The 16,182-nt window shown below is 34.0% G+C and overlaps 1 protein-coding gene across 3 annotated transcripts in view; it reads left to right on the plus strand.

The window, feature by feature from the left end:
- The window catches only part of brat (tripartite motif-containing protein brain tumor), a 449,650-nt gene that overhangs the window by 96,921 nt on the left and 336,547 nt on the right, over positions 1-16,182 (plus strand). The window contains exons 2-3 of one of the 3 annotated variants that reach the window (XR_015072235.1): positions 4,807-5,119; positions 6,080-6,480. The exons of the other annotated variants lie outside the window; for them this stretch is intronic. The gene's annotated coding sequence lies outside the window, so the exon portion shown is untranslated. Of the gene's footprint in view, positions 1-4,806; positions 5,120-6,079; positions 6,481-16,182 lie in introns of those variants that run through there. 3 annotated transcript variants of the gene reach the window in all.

Genomic DNA, 16,182 nt, shown 5'->3' on the forward strand with positions numbered 1-16,182 from the left:
CCGTCACGTCACGTGGAAAGAAAGTATTGAAGTCAAAGTATGGCAATCAAACGATGATGGTATGTGAGCTCCGAGTAAAACTATAAAGAGAGTGGGTAATGTTCAGCTATATATGAAGCCGTGTTTCTTGAGTAGGTATCACGCACAGTTGAACCTAATTTTTACCACGTTTTTCTTAGCTCGTATTCTTGTTTTTCCGGTGGTTGTTTATCCAGTACAAATCTTGCAATCGATTTTTAACTATTTTCCCGACTAGCTAGACATTTGAAACTTTTAGAATATATCAGAACACGATGCCAATACATTCTTTTAACACTTTTAGCCATCTTTAAGTAGAATTGAATTCATTTTCAGTTAATTCTGTTTTGTATGAAAAGTTATTTCGGAAGAAATCCATAATCCAATTATTATTGACAAGAAATGAAAATATAATTAATATTAAATTCTACAAATTTTTAAAAAAGGTTTGTCGATAGCTATTTCGGTTGTAACACCATTATCAAGACTATTCAGATAGGCCGCTTGCCTTGCTTAAATACTACACATGTATAGATAGAGACAGAATACATTCTCTTACTCGTTCCACCAATATTATGAATTTGTACACTTATTATTAATTGTAATATTATTAATAGTTTGAAAACCCCAAGTGGGTTTTTTAATGGATATCAAAATTTATCAAAATTACAGTGTTCGAGATTGACATTATTAATCAATTAAAATACTATTAATATAATTGAATTATTCGTGTGTTTAAATTATATTTAATAGTGGCAACGAATGCATTACCAAATTTTCATCAATTATGTGATTACTTTTGGATAATTCGCGATTAATTTCCAACTTTCCAACTTTTAGATTAGTTGCTAAGGGGGTGGTTCTTGCAATTAAATTATTAATATATACGTGCGTTACTATGGAAATCAAAATGACATTTCAGTATTCTATATTTGTTTGTTGCAAAATAGCAACAAAATGATTTGTTGACAATTGCCTTATTTTGTCCTAAATTATTAATACATAGATTTTTTTAAAAGTCTTTCTAATGCAGGAAATGATTGTAGAGACAAAGTTTAAAACTATCACAATATTTTTGCTAGTTAATTAACTACAGGTTGTTTTCTGAGGTTATCCCATTTTTTTTAATCACTAGAGAAAGGTAAGATCGATGCCGTCAAAGCAAAGGTCTTCAACAAGAATGTGCACAGGTGAGTGTGTTGTCAATAATATATTGGATCTGAGACTACGAGAAATATTTATATACGAATAAGCGAGTGACGATGGACAATGGTTGGAAATTGTTGGTTTCTGCATGTTCGACATTTTAATTGTGGGGTTCGGATAATATTATTTATTATACGTTTCCATCAAATACAAAATACAACTACGCCGCATGCAAATTTTACGATTAAAATAACCAGACATGCAGACCTATTATTAGAAACAGTATGTTTATTCAATTTCGTAAAGAAAATATCTCTTGTGCGATACTTAAATTCTATCAATGTCGAGCAATTATAAATGCATATAGTAGTTATTTATCTTCGTTGGTAATAAATTTACTCACTAACAAGATAATGACAGATGTGCAAATGTAAACATTACTTTGAATTTAGATATACTATTTTAAGAATCTCTTTCTAAATCAATATCAAAACTGTTATGTCTGTTAATATTTATCGGGTTAACATACTGTCTTATGTTTGAGTATTTATTATTAATTACTTGTTTGGTATTCAGAGCATTAACCTAATATTATATTGATCAAGTGGTTAAATATATTTCTCATGAAACAAAAATCTGTTTTGCAACCTTTTCGTGAGGCGGCCAAGATCCAACCTAATCTAACCTAACCTATCCAATATAATAGGAATACCATAGTATACGGATAATAAAAGGAGAAAGGGCGAAAGTCATTAAAATTCCGATAGCATCCACCACAGGGGTGGGAGAATGCTGATCCAGAACTACGCGGCACTAGATTGTGATTTCTCAACTTTTTCATTTCTCGAAATCAAATACATTATTTTGTTTTCTCGTGAGATCTTTTTTTAGGGATTCAGGATCAAAGTCAAGAGCTTTTTTTATTGTTTTTGTTGGCGATTTTTAAAAATTCCAGTCGGCAGTTTAGTCTAGTAGTTTACATTGTCTGGATTTCTTGAGAAATGAGAATTCTCAAAATTTCGGACAATTAATTTCTCGATCACAACTCTACGCGGCGCGGCACCTTCCCAGAATGACCACTATCCTCACTCACGACTGTGACAACGAGAAAAAGAGTAATATTGTTTAAAATTTAGTGTGGTTGAAAATACTTACATGTCTTCAATTATTTTGATTTTGAATATTTTTTTTTTGATTAGCAACTCCGAAAACTTATAAAAAAGCTCTTGTATCTGCATCTGAAGGAAAAGGTTTCAATTAGCTGCTCAGAAAACCTACACATAAGCTCACGGTAAAATCCTTTTCTAAAGAGCTTCTAGCATAATATTGTTAGCTTGGGAAATACTGACTGTTTATCTAAATTATCAATAAAAGTTGTATCTTAATAAATAGAATTATGTGAATTTCTAGGTAGCGAATTAAGTAATGTTTTATAAGGGGTAGGTACCCCAATGCTGCAACAGCGAAATATATCATAATATTATAGCCGTGATTAGATTTACGAGTAAGTAGCTTGACAGTTACAATTACGACGATAAATCAATTAAATTTTCGGCTGATATACCGACCGTTGATTGATTTAAATGTTTTATGATGATATCCTCCCACAGTGATAAACTATTTATTTAAAATTATTTACCCCCATTACCGTGATTGTCGATTGTTTTGCAGACTTTTTAGCGCCGGCCTCTCTTTGTTGGCGTGTTTGCGTGGAATTAAAAAAAACTTTAGCACGTGTTTCAGCGCATTGCAGGAGTCAATGATCCACACGCCGCAATAAATTATTGTAAAATGTGTGTGCTTTTAATTTAAAATAAAATAATATTGTGATGAAAACGCAGTTAATGTGGTATGTGGGTGCGCCAGATTGTACCCAGACCACACAGGGTATTTATTATAAACATGGTATTTAAAGTTACAAATCGTCACCTCAATACTACAACTAGATAACTCTGATTTGGTAATTGTTGGGAAAATGAAATTTAAATTTTACTTGATTAACATAAATCTAGGCTATAATTATTATTTAAGAGCGTACTTCAGTGAAACGGAAAATAATTTTCAACCGTAGGTGCGACGAAATTTCTCACTAGTCGCCAATCGGAGACCGATAGTCGAGGTGTCTGCACGTCGATTTGTTTTGTCACGGCGTCGGATGACAATATTCTTAAATCGTGTAAAGATGACTAAAGAACTTTACGTATGTACTTAAAAAAGAAAACATGTCAATGAGAATATACTATTATTATTAGTAATATAACAATAAACATAACATTAAATGGACGCATGTTGGATTTTTATGATACATTATATTTCGTTCGGCACGCGTCATTTGCACAATCCGCGCATCGCCTAGCCACGATCTTTAAAGACCATGCATCAACTGAGTATAACCTTAAATTAAAAATGGAAAATTGTGCTTGTCTAATTGGGAACAATTAAAATAATGTTCAATAGTATGAAACAATATTGTAGATATATTATTTTATTTATTTAACGTATTTATGGATTTGATTTTGAAGGTAGGTATCTAATATTTTCAATCACAAAATAATACAGTTCCCATTAAGTTCTGATATTCTGGTTTTATCATTTGGTAGAGAAGGAAGTGTAGAATCATATTCAATAACAATCTCAAAAACAGTGAAAATCGATTTATCTAGTTGTAGTATTGAGGTGACGAAATACATGAACGAAAATCTGCAATATTCAACCTTATTCCAGCGTGTAGGTACAGTTAATTCCTAACTACTTACATATTATCATGTACCTACCTTTTAGGTACATACATCCTTAGAAGAAAAAGGCAACAATCACGTAAATACATGGACGCAGGTTTGCAATAATGACACTTATGAGAATCCGATAGCAATTTTCACTATCGTGTAGTTGTAGTTCAAGAAATACAGTTTGTAAGTTTGCTTCAATTACACAATTGCACATATGAATAAGCGGGCGGCTTACAAGCAGAGTTATGAATAATGTAGCCCATCCGCTAAATCCTTGTTATACCTAAACTAATAATATATATTATGTAATATTAATAGGTACTATCGACCGACGGTAGTTGATGGAATTTGAATTTAAATTCTAATGGATTTAATAATAAAGAAAGACACTGGAGCCACATCAGTAATTCAAATATATATTTGTCTTGATTTATCTGTAACGCATGATAGAAAATATAATATAATATAGGTACATGTGTAGGTGAGAGCGAGACAAGGAGAATACGTAATAAAAGGAGTAAGGTGAGAGAAAACATCCACGTAAACGCAAATTTAAAATTTGAAAAATAAACTGGGTCGTGTATGAAAACAAATGATAAGATAAACTCTCACAATCGTTAGACAAATGAAGTGCCATCTGGTATTTTTTCTAGTACTTACTTAATATATGTAATCGATTCCGCCAACTTTTCTACTCTTGGTATTATAGTACAAGTATTATCAGTATATCTGAGCTAAAATTAAATACATATTAATGTTGGTATCCGTTGCTTCTTAGAACCATAAGTAATTTATTTGTGCATGTTCTTTTCTTTTTGAGGTCTCAGAAATATCTTTCTTTATTAATTACATAAACGAATTTTTACTGTTTTACCGCTTTCGAAAACTTATATATATTTTCTTTTTCTTCCAGGTAAGTGAGCCTTTTCACCCATCGTCAGACACTTTCACAACCTTCACCTTCGACATGATATGCAGTAGGTATTACTCTATTAAATACACAATTGATTAAGGTGATACATCAGTGAAACGGCAAATAATTTTCAACTATAGGCGCGACGAAATTTTGGACTCGCTCGCATTCTGAGAGATAACGTCAAGCTGGAAACGCGCCATTTTATTTGGTGATGGCAACGGGCGTATTAATTCTTAAATCGTGTAAAGATGACTAAAATCGTTACCCATTTACTTTAAAAAGAAAACATGTCAATGAATATATTATTATTGTTACTAATAGAACTGGTGTGTAAAATTCCCACCTCCGCTCCCGTTATGTATATGCAGCCACGTCATACGCGGCCGGCTAACATAACCCTTACGTGTGCCAGATCAAAGAATTTAAGCCCTCATTTTGTCCCGAGCAGAGCCGCACGGGACTGGTGATGCAACCTTGCACCGAAGTGCGAATGCATGATGTTAATTAATATGGCAACTATCAGAGTGACTTTAATTTGAAGAGTCGCAAGGGGAGTCGAGAGTGTCCCGCCCCCCGTACGCTCTGGCGAATTTAGTAAAGGCCGCAAAATTGGCCTCGGTTGCCACCATGTCCGCGTGTCCTATTGGGCCCGAATGGGGTCGGACCCGGGCAAACAACTCCGCTCGTTCGGGTCCCATAAGTGGACAGTCCCACAGGACGTGCTCTGCGTCCTGCTGGTCGTGTCCACATGAGCAACCCGACCCATGTCCTGCCAAACCAAACCCCTGCAGTTTGGCCGCAAAGTTTCCATGGCCAGTCATGAATTGACTAGTCCAGTGGGTCGGCACCAGTCTCTTCGTCATGTGTCTCACCGAGACATCTGGAAAGTATAGAAAAGTCTGGCGGCCCTTAGAGGAGGCCACCCATCTCGCTTGCCATGCCGCATATGCGGTCTTGTAGACCAGTTCAGATACAGTCTTTCTGTAGCTCACGCCCTCCACTCTCGATTGCGGTGTCAGAGGGACACCGGCGAGAGTTGTATTGATCCTCCTCATAAGGAGAGTGATCGATCCTCTAATTTGAACGTGCAAGTCGAGGGGAAAGACCCCCGCAAGGACCGCCAGGGCATCCAAAGATGTGGTCCTATAGGCCTTAGTAAGGCCAATCAGAGCAGCCCTCTGTCCGCTAAGCAGAGCCTTCTTCACAATTGTCAGCGAGGCTTTGGTGTGCCACACGCTGGAGGCATAGCCAGCGATGCCCATGAATACAGCTTACTAATATAACTATAAACAGAACATAAAATGGACGTATGTTGGATTTATATGACAAATTATATTTCGTTTGGCATGCGTCATTTGCACCCGCGACCCGCAATCCGCGCATCGCCTAGCCACGATCTTTTTAGACCGTGCCTCAACTGAGGTACAACCTTAAGGAACTGTGTTTTACTTTTATCGGTTTTCTGGTGGAATCGAAAGGTAGTGATATATTAATTATTACTTTTACATTGATTAAGGAAACATTGTTTGCTGATCAACTGCCACGGGGCAATGAACTAGCATTTAGCGCGGTCTGTGTAAACAAGTGTTATTGTTTATTTTTTGCTTAAATTAGTGCGATTTTTTATGTTCATATCAAATACCTACTCACTTTGCTGAATATCAAATGCACAAAAAAATAAGAAGAAAAAAACCATCAGTAGGTAGGTGTATTCAGTGCCTCATATAATTCAGTAGAGTGCACGCATTGAGAGCTTGATCTTGATCTTGGAAAATTAAATTTTATATAATAGGTATACTTCTATATCGAGTCTACTATGTTATAATTAATTATTTATATTTAATTTTGATGTTAAGGGGTATCAAATATGCCAACAGAGAACCTAGCGGAAAAATACGAAGCTTGCAATTTGAGTTTTTTTATTATTTATTAATTAATATTTAACTGTATTAATTAATAAATATGTATTTGAAAACATTAAAAAGATTTTTTTAAGTCAAAGATAAACAATTGTAAAAAATGTGAATTTGTCACATATTTGGTAGGTACATAGCTTTCGTTATTATTATTACATTATTTTTATGGTTATATTTATTATTAAAATTTAGTTTATTAAATTTTCTTCAATTTTTTACCGTTTAGATTTTCGACTAATTCCTAGTTTTAATATTTTTTATATCTATTTAAAAAAAACACCGATTTTTATAAAAAATATAAATGTGTATAACTTGAAATCCTTTTTATTTATATGTTATATTATATTTATTTATTTATAAAATCAGCGTTTGCAGCTTACATCTTTTGAACACAACTTATATCGTCATTGTTCTGGCAGAAGACACTAATTCGAAAAAATTACATATTGAGTTAGTTATACTTAAATGTTCCTTATTTCACACTTCACCGTCTGGAAACCTTCTTAACCCTTTCCCGGCGACCGTATTCCAGTAGGATACAGCTAGTACGTAACACATGGGCGACCGTATAGCAGTCAGATACGCAAACCTTGACCTGTGGATAACGCAAGAAATATTTTTCATGCGGCATTGAGAATTTTATTAAAAAATAGCCCGATCCATCCGCCTACTTCCACCTATTTAACTTTGTCAAAAATATGTTGTTTTAATTTCATAAACATCGATCTTTCGAACCCTCTCGATCTATTGAGATTCGCCGGTATGATTGCATCAGTTCAAATCTACGCGGTATTTTTCAGCGCCTGCGCACTAGGTATACAAAATATTTTCATTCGAGTTGAGTGTGCGCCGAGTGATTTATCGTGTCAAGTTGAATATTCACCGCGATCTTTACAACACCATGTTTGCGGGAATAAAATACAACCAAAAAACCGAACCTGTGTCGTCGTAATATTTATAAATATGTACTTGAACTTGTGTTCTGGATTATGTCATTTATTTTTATTACTCATGGTCATGTCGTCATGTGTCACCCCAATTGTTTGAAAGTCATAAATCGAGCTCATTATTGAAAGTCGTAAATATGTCGTAAAGATACGTCCACACGGAATGAAAAAATATAATATATTATTATATTTTAGTTAGGACGATTGCGAGTTTTACCAATAAATTACGAACTACTATGAAGGAATATATAAAACGTATAAATAAACGTAAGTATAAAAAAAAACACACGGGTATACAACATAATATAAAATGTAAATCATGGAATATTGACTCTTCAACTATATTACATATTATCTTTGTATGCAATTTAATGTTTATAAAATTTTAAAACCTCACGCAATAAATGTTTTTATAGCACTTTTACAAGCACGCAGCAGATTTTACAAAATAAATATTGTTTTTTTTATAAAACATAAAACGACAATCACTAACATAACACAATGCTCAATAAAACTGAAAAGTTTAATCTAGTAAAAATCCAAATTACACTAAAAAAAGAACATAAGGAATTATTACCATATTTCAACCACTGTGGACTCAACTTTACGCGACCCATAAAACTTGTAATAATATGCGACACAATAAAAGCTATTATTTTCAATATTTTTAACGGCATTTTTAAGTGTTTCTAACATGACTAAAATAAAATTAGTGTCAGTGATTTATTTCTTTTCATAGGCGCACAATCTCAATGACGCGTTTTTACGTCACAAACATGGCTGCGTATTTTATCGGTACAAGGGACTATGGACGATTTTATTCAAGTATTCACAGCTAAATTCAACAATCGATTCTATTTTTTAGTGTGGCACTTCGAACCTTATGTATCTAGGCATGATAACAGTAATACCAGCTATTTTTAATTGCCGTATTTATCATAATATAGCGAAGCATAGCATTTAGAAAAATGGTACCGCAGAGAGAGCCCCTTTCATATTGAAACTGACGCGGCGGCCGGGTTAATAAATAAACAGTCTTTCTTTTAAAGTCATCCTTTTTACGATTACTTAATAAACTCACATGATTGACCATTTCAAACATTTTAACAACTTCAAAGTCAAATTACTCAAAACTAGTATTCTCCAGTTAGTGTGTTCTGCCAGAACAGAGACGATATTTAGTCATGTATAACGTTATTATCAAATTAAACCTATTTAGAAAAAAATGAGGGTTACATCCTTTTTCCTTTCTATAGTCGATATACATAATAGATTTTGTTAAACATTACATTTATCCTTGCAAGATAATCGGATCAACATAGTTCTTGAAAAATCGTGTCGAGTACTGTAGCGCTGTGTGCCCACACTATGCACTTATATTTTTTTATGAAGACGAGTTCACACAGCCAATCTTTTTATAATCATATTTTTTTCCAAAAACAAATCCGTGTACACCGCACGACTCTCGAAGATGCGTTGAACTTTTCATTATTTATGATCTCATGTGTGCATTTTTTGCATACGTACCCATTCTCTTTCAATAATATGTTGGCGAACTTTTGGTTTTTACAAAGGCACGTCGTAATGTCTTCATATTCTTAATGCATTTAACAAATGAGAGGACCTAATTCAATTTCAGTTTTTGTATCATTATAAGATTCTTGATCTCCAATCTTAAAATATGTTTGGTTTGTTCGTCTGGATTAAAAGTTCTTAGACTCCACACAAATAAGGAAAATACTATAGTACCATGGCCTTAACATAAGATTCGCAAGTTACCATGTCATCGCGGTCCAAATTGTACGATGTGGAGACGTTGACACTCACAGAAAGGATGTTCAGAAAACTCGTATGCTTTCTATTAATATGTCAGTTGTATAAGTGTTTGCATTGTTTTTGCATTCCTTTTTTAAACTCTTCAATATGCCATGAGTCTCAATGACAGTATTGTACTAAAACAGTGGTGTCATTAGTAAATATAAATGAAAAATCTCAAGCACCTCCCCAGGTTTTGAGAAAATCACCGGGATCGAATCCGGAGCACCAGGATGAAATAATTTTGTATTGATTTGTATCAAATATTTATAACAACGATATTTGATGCTTACGAGCACCTATCTGAATTTTGCATACCTACCTATTTTCTTCTTTCTTTCCCATGTATTCCATTTCATTAAGTGTTTTACTTAGACAGGAATTTGATCTCGATTTTATACGGCCATCTATTTCCGAATTAACAGCTCACGATGAACTGTGATACGGCCAACGACGTTAGAGACAAATTTCTGGATACGGTTGTAACACTACTCTGGAACCATTCGATTGCGTACAGTTACGTAAAAGTCGCAGTAGAATCGCATAATAAATACATTCCTAGTATTAGATACTTGTAATAGTATATACTAATATTTGACACCCACGGTGGCCACGCGGCTTAAGCGTTGGACTATTACGCCGTGGGTCTCAGGTTCGAATCCTGGGTCTGGCAAGTACACATGTTGTTTTTCAGAGTCAGGGTATGGACCTAATAGGTTGAGCAAGTGGCTGACATCCATTTCTCGTAAAAACAAAAATCTGTTAATACAAACCTCTACCCTGTAGAAGCCCATATGATCGTATTAGGATCGGACATGGTCGGAAAAAAAATTAGATACTACATTATTTCTGTAGGTGTAGATGCTTCAGATCTATAGCATCTATGGACCGCACGCCACTCATATATATTTAATATCTATAATATTGTATTGTCTTTGTATTTTCTGTGGTCCAATATGTGTCATCAGCGGATGCCGATTTTGTTAATATTTCAACCAGGTAACACGTTTTTTTTATACATGGAAAAATTAATCCGATGTTCCAATCTAAATCACCTGCTGTGTCAGCATTGTCTGACGGATGGTCCGCGGGGCCAGGAAGTTCCGTCATTGTTAATTATACACGACCGTGTCAACTTCGTGACGCAACCCGAAAATGTTAACAACCTTCGATGTTTATTTGGTTTTTGCTATTAATCCGAAATTAAATCCATTAGCACTCTTCTAATATCATAGTATATCAGTGTGTGACACTATCACCGTGGGAATTAATAAAATCGTTTTAAAAAAAAATCTTTTTTTAATCTTTTATTAGCTGTCATCAACGATGTTAGTTCCTCATTATCAAAACTGTAGTTTTCAAAATAATGACAACCAACGCACGGCTTTCTCCTTTCTAATACAATGTTATTTACTACAAATGCTAGGAATTTAATTTAAATTATAATTGATTTTAACGACGCAGATTTTGACTTGAGGTATCTTCAGACGCATGATAGACCATACATAGTACATATTATAGTTTAAAAAATCTTTAAGACGAAACCGGGGTCACCAATGCCAATTTCAATGAATGTAATAAATTGTAGAAAACTCGCAATTATTTTTTATTTTATGCCATACCTTTTGCAAACAGTTATTTATCTTTTAATCTGACATATTTAGTGCTTCTTAATTATGTAAAGCGATTGTGGATAGGGATTGTAATACCAATACCGGTATTTCGATTTCGATAAAATCGTATCAATATCGGTATTCCTTAAAAACATTCTTTCATTAGTCAACTTTTCCGCCGGAAATGTAAGAACATTCCGTCTAAAAACCGAAGTTGAGAGACCTCGCCAAACTCGCTTTTCCGTCCAAAATAAATATGTGTTGAATGTTTTTGTGATTATTTCACTTTCATCTGATGATTCAGTAATTTATTTTAGAGACAGATTTTTTTAAATTTCTTTGCTTTCCTTAATACCGAAATAACAGTATTTTGGATACTTAAAACCGCCTTTTCAGTACCGAGGGATACCAGAACCCCGGTATTTGGAAAACCGGTATTGCAACCCCTATTCGTGGACAATTCGATCTTGTTCTCGGCCTGTCTTCTTATGGTACATGCAGTACAAATTGTTTTACTGTTTCTTGAAATGTGGAAATATATTAGTGTTTCTTTCAAATTGATTTGTTATTATTGCAATTGTGTGCCAGAATGAAATGGCCAGACCAACGAAGGATGTTCACGACTACTATCTTTGATATAAAATGAACCTATGTTTATTAATGTTTTAATTCCTACATTTGATCTTTTTTAATCAATATCTACTTATAAATGATTTTATATTATAATTAGTTTGTATTACAACACTGGGTAGTGATTGAAGAATCTTATTAGTATGGTTGAACTGACAGGTAACTACAGAATATAACATAATATCCTTTGCATTGGCAACATTGAACACATTGTTGTTAAATTCAAAATAAATTGGCGCCCTGTTGTATAGGTACTTCTTGATTTCGTTATTTTCTAACGTAAACTAGGCATTGTTATTTGCGATTTTTGTGAGTCTTCGTATATCTAATGATATCGACTGATACTGGTAGCTAATATTAGGGAATCCAAACCCGTGCCAAAATTCTGATCCCGGGATTGGTCCCGGGATTGTCAAGTTTTAATATTTATAAATAACATTGATAAAATCGGTTAAAAATAAATCTAGTATAATTTATACTATTGAAGACATTTATTGTAGATATCGTATACGTTCAATCTTGGATAAAAATAAGTTTAATGGAGTAAATAATAATGTGAATTTAATATGAGATTGCTGTTTCTGATAGTAAAGACTTAATGAACGGGTTAGCGAGATTTAAAATAGTAAAGCAAATCATGGTGTACTTATGGCCTTTCCGCTTCATAAATCTAATTAGTCAGCCAAATATGAATATGATAGATCATGGTAGAATTACTTTATTAATAGTGTGAAGCATTGTTTTTTTCCAATCTTTCTAATTTTTATTAATTTATGTGAAAAATAAAATGAATCGGCAACTTACACATGGGTATAAATCAAACTTCATTCAAACTCTGTTTATTTCTAATGTAGGTAGTTATTTGTTATTAAAAGTATTTTTTCTATTATATTTTCGTTTTTATTTTCCATAAAAAATTGATAAAAAAATCAATCCCGAAAGTTTCGGGATTATGTTTATCAATCCCGGGATTAATATGTATCGAAAATAGCTCGGGATCCCGGGATTGGAATCCCTAGCTAATATAATCATTCGCCTTATTAACATGTTTTAGCTTCATTGTCATACATCATACAATATTCATATTGTATGCGCAATCTTAGAAGGTTGACGGGTTTCTTCAACGCCTTTAATTAATTCGCACATATTTTAAGCATGTCAAACCTGTTCATGGTTTATTTGTAGAACATTTCCAAAATATTTATTATATTTTCTGACATTTTGCTTTAGAAAGAAGTCTTGATGCACCTCGTCGGTGTTTTTTGAACAATATGTTTTTGCATCTGTATAATTATTAGGAGTAATAGAATTGATTTAATAATTACACGTGTTGCAATATTTTTTCCCAACTATACATATCGCAATTATTTTTGCATCGCTGGCACCCTACTGCGTGATTTAATTCCATCATTTTAATGACATTTTTTTTACTGTCATTGAATTTACTATGCATAAAATGAATGTTATTCCTTCGTCGAGTTTATCGCACCCTGAGATTGATGATTCATCGTTTTCAGTGATATTTCTTTTTTGTTTGATATAAAAATAATTATTACAGGTTACTATTAAGGTGTTTTTTTATTGAACGGTTCAGTGAAGTAGCAAGAACGCGTTTTGTTGGAACAAAGTAAAGTGAATTGTTCGCGCGAACATTATGTCAAAGAGGTGTGCTCGGGATTTATTATAAATATAAATAAACAAAATAATATTTTCGACTGACGGTCGATGGAATTTGAATTTAAATTCTAATAAATTAAATTGCATTCGTTTTAAATTAATTTAATTTAATACATATTCTACATATTTTTTATGTATAACAGTGAAGATAATATAGATAGGGTGATCCCATTTCGCATTGCTTCATATTCCGCGAACCGTGTCAGCGTCAGGGTGATAGTCACAACGTAAATCAATTTGATAATAGAGGAATAAAGATTTAACGTGATATATTATTAAACAATTGAGTATTTTAAAGTTTAAAGTAAAAATCGAGGAATCCAATTTCTTAGCAATGAACGTTACTGCCTTATCCGCACTAATCATTTCGTTTCTGTCGAAAGTATTTAAAATGACATTATATTTAGATCCGCTCAATGTTTTTAAATTTGTAAAATAACTATGCCATCAACTTTTTTTGCCTGCGGCGCTCATTTAAAACTAACGATACTAAGAGATGCCGTTTTTAATAAGGTAAAGGACTGTCTAGCTGCACTTTACTTTGGTAGGTACCTATGTCATTCGTCCATTTTATATGTTTTCCTATCTGAACCTAAATAATATGTGTCGGCCATGTAGGGGATCTTTGAGATTTCATAAAATATCCAAAGGGACTCGCCAATGAAAAATAGTTGGAATTGCTGTCCTAGATAGAGACACTCATGGCCCCCACAAAGGGGGGCTGACAGGGCTCTAACCTGAGGGCCCGGGCTCATGAAGAGCCCGGCGTGACGAGTCAACCAGATAAGTGAGATAAACATAGATCACAAATTTGCTCTAATAGTAAAAAAGTCGCCTGCGGCGCTATTTTACTACACTCATATTAATAATTAAAAATATTTGTACGATGCAATCTTTAACTGTATTTTGCTGGATGTTCATATTACAAATACAGAAAATCGCTAAAAATACACCTTCATTTTACCACGTACACCATTTGGAAAACGCCACTGCAACGCGTCACACTGCCTTTACCCTTAACGATAGGTAAGGGGGACCGCCAAACATCTTAGCCCGAGGGCCCGCTTCAGGATGTGGGGGCCATGGAGACACTACTTTCGTTTAGTCACTACAAATAATACCAGAAGACGTAAGCTTAAAAAATATATTAGCTAGTTGTGAAAAAATAAAATGCTAGATTGACTTTCGTAAAGAAAATCAAAGAAAATGCCTAGACACGAATCAATCCTACATGCCCGATTGCTCAAGGTATTAAAGTTCTTTATACCCCAGGCAGTCCGGCATCCTGGATATCTGTTCCGGTTTTGTCAAGTTTCATACAGTCCGGCACAGCATAAGCAAAAACAGAAATCATGCTTACGTACTCGACTATTTTAAACCGGACTCAATACCTCGAACGGTACGGCATGTAAGATTTGATTTCCTTAAGAGTATACATGAGTGAAACGGCAAATAATTTTCAACAGTAGGTGGGACGAAATTTTTCACTCGTCGCCAATCGGAGACCGACGGTCGAGGTGTAAGCACGACAATTTGTTTTGTGATGGTGTCGGACGAATATATTCCTAAATCGTGTTAAGATGACTAAAAAACGTTACCCATTTACTTGAAAAAGATAACATGTCAATAAATATACTATTATTATTACTAATATAACAATAACATAACATTAAATGGACGCGTGTTGAATTTTTATGACAAATTATATTTCGTTCGGCTCGCGTCATTTGCACAATCCGCACATCGCCTAGTCACGATCTTTTTAGACCATGCCGCAACTGAAGTATAGCCTTAATGAAAAAAAAATCATTTGCTGCTTGCTGAATCAGATGGTATACCAGCAAATATCTCAGAGAGTTGTGGATTTTTGCGATGTGTTGTTAGCTGTCTTCCACAAAAATAATGCTAGATTGACTTTCGTAGAGACAATCAAAAATAATGCCCTGACTACAATACTATATGTTCTTACTGACTGTTCGAGGTATTGAAATTCTTTCTACCACGGCCAGTCCGGTATCTTGGGTATTATCTGTTTTTACAGGTACATTACGGCACAGTCTATTATGTAAAAACAGGAATCTTTATATTGACATTTAACCACTTAAAATTTTTAATGTTCTTAATTTAATGTTGACGCGAATGGGAAAAGTCCGTATGTATAGGTAGACGTCACGCAATTTCCATTATGCGATATCACGCATCGGGAATTTATAGCAATGTGACCTTTATTGTAATGGCGTTAGAGCAGTGTTTCTAATGTCAATGTTCATTTGAGCGAACCCGTTCGAACCGAACCATTCGGCAGATCCAACAAAAAGCATCAGGAATTTATAGCAATATCACCTTTATTGTAATGGCGTTAGAACAGATTATGCCATTCGGCAGACCCGACAATAAAGTTAGTGTCATTTTTTTCCCCAGATGATTCGTCCATATTAATGTCATTGTGTAGTACCCATTAAAAATTAAACAACCCCGGATCATTATCTAAGCTTAAGCCTAAGGGAAGATCAAGGGCAGACGTATTGTCAGATGAATCCTCTCAATTTCGTGTTTAGAGTTTCCACGTTTGGTGTTGCCTGTCAAACTGTTTATGGCCGTATGAAGTAGAGTGAAGACCTCCCCGATTGTGGCCATTCTCATTGAATTAACATAACGAGATATACGTCATTGCTGTCATTGATCAATGCATTCTTGCAATCGATATGCAAATTCATTTATTGCCGTTATATTTATTGTCTACTTGATTTGCATAGTAAACATAAAATTTAATAT

Source organism: Rhyacophila brunnea, unplaced genomic scaffold (genome assembly GCF_057557595.1).
Source record: "Rhyacophila brunnea isolate RB1 unplaced genomic scaffold, BYU_Rbru_1.0 scaffold_12, whole genome shotgun sequence".
Classification (NCBI taxonomy): Eukaryota; Metazoa; Arthropoda; class Insecta; order Trichoptera; family Rhyacophilidae; genus Rhyacophila; species Rhyacophila brunnea.